The 1,926-nt window shown below is 35.2% G+C and overlaps 1 non-coding gene across 1 annotated transcript; it reads left to right on the top strand.

Moving 5' to 3' along the window:
- The first annotated feature begins 1,853 nt into the window (after positions 1 to 1,853).
- Positions 1,854 to 1,926, top strand: TRNAV-UAC (transfer RNA valine (anticodon UAC)). Its single transcript has one exon. It is a non-coding gene; the product is annotated as a tRNA-Val (tRNA).

Below are 1,926 nucleotides of genomic sequence, written 5' to 3'. Positions count from 1 at the left end.
ATCTTGTATCCAGTGAAACTAAGTTTCATAAATGAGGGAAAGATAAAGTCTTTTTCAGACAAACAAGTGCTGGGAGAATTCACCACTACCAAGCTAGCACTAGAAGAACTGCTAAAAGGAGTTCTAAATCTTGAAACAAAGTCTCAAAATATACCAAAATAGAACCTCCATAAAGCATAAATCCCACAGGGCCTATAAAACAATAACCCAATGAAACAAAACAAAACAAAAAACAAGGTATTTGGGCAACAACTAGTACAATGAACAGAATAGCACCTCACATCTCAATACTGATGTAGAATGGCAGAATGGATAAGAATTCACAGAAATTCACAAGTATCTGCTGTCTTCCAGAAACTCACCTAACACACAAGAACTCACATAAACTTAAGGTAAATATAAACTTAAAGGTAAAGGTGGAAAAAGATATTCCGTGCAAATGGACACCAAAAGCGATCAAGAGTAGTTATTCTCATATCAGACAAAAACAGACTTTAAATCAACAACAGCAAAAAAACTCAGAGAGGGACATTGTATAATGATAAAAGGACTAGTCCAACAGGAAAATATCACAACCCTAAATATATATGCACCAAATACTGGAGCTCCCAAATTCGTAAAACATTTACTACTAGACCTAAGAAATGAGACAGATTGCCACACAATAAGTGGGGAAGTTCAATACTCCACTGACAGCACTAGGGAGGTCATCAAGACAGAAAGTCAACAAAGAAACAATGTGCTTAAACTATATCCTGCAACAAATGGACTTAAGAAATTTTTACAGAACATTCCACCTAACAACTGCAGATTATACATTCTATTCACCAGCACATAGAACATCAGCATATGGTCTCCAAGATAGACCATATGATAGGCCACAAAACAAGTCTCAACAAATTTAAGAAAATCAAAATTATATCAAGTACTCTCTCAGACCACAGTGGACTAAAATTGAAAATCAACTCCAAAAGGAAGCCTCAAAACCATGCAAATATGTGGAAATTAAATAATCTGCTCCTGAATGATCGTTGGGTCAATGATCTCGAAATCAAAAAGGAAATTTAAAAAACTCCTTGAAATGAATAATAATGACACAACCTATCATAACCTCTGGGATACAGCAAACACAGGGCTAAGAAGAAAGTTCATAGCATTAAATGCCTATATCACAGAGTCTGAAAGAGTGCAAAAAGACAATCTAAGGTCACACCTCAAGGAACTAGAGAAACAAGAACAAACCAAACCTAAACCCAGCAGAAAAATAGAAATAGCCAGCATCAGAGCAGAACTGAATGAAATTGAAACAAAAAAGTACAAAAGATAAATGAAATCAAAAGCTGGTTCCTTGAAAAGATAGATAATATTGATAGACCATTAGTGAGATTAACCAAGAAAAGAAAACACAAATCCAAATAAGCTCATTTAGAAATGAAACAGGAGATATTACAACTGATACCACAGAAATACAAAAGATCATTCAAGGCTACTATGAATACCTTTAAAAGCACAAACTAGAAAACCTGGATAAGATGGATACATTCCTGGAAATATACCACCCTCCTAGATTAAACCAGGAAGAAATAGAAACTCTGAACAGATCAATAACAAGCAGTTAGATTGAAATAGTAATAAAAAAAATTGCCAACACAAAAAAAGTCCAGGACCAGATGGATTCGCAGCTGAATTCTATCAAACATTCAAGGAAGAATTGTTACTAATTCCATTGAAACTATTCCAAAAGATAGAGAAAGAAGAATCCTCCCTAAATCATTCTATGAAGCCAGTGTCACACTAATACCAAAACCAGGAAAGGACATAACAAAAAAAAAGAAATCTACAGGTGCACATCGGTTTCTGTAGTGTAGTGGTTATCACGTTCGCCTTACATGCGAAAGGTCCTCGGGTCGAAACCGAGCGGAAAAA

This window comes from Macaca fascicularis, chromosome 5 (assembly GCF_037993035.2).
Source record: "Macaca fascicularis isolate 582-1 chromosome 5, T2T-MFA8v1.1".
Taxonomy (NCBI): Eukaryota; Metazoa; Chordata; class Mammalia; order Primates; family Cercopithecidae; genus Macaca; species Macaca fascicularis.
The sequence above is the reverse complement of the archived record's forward strand: the minus strand, read 5'-3'. Positions and strand labels throughout refer to the sequence as shown.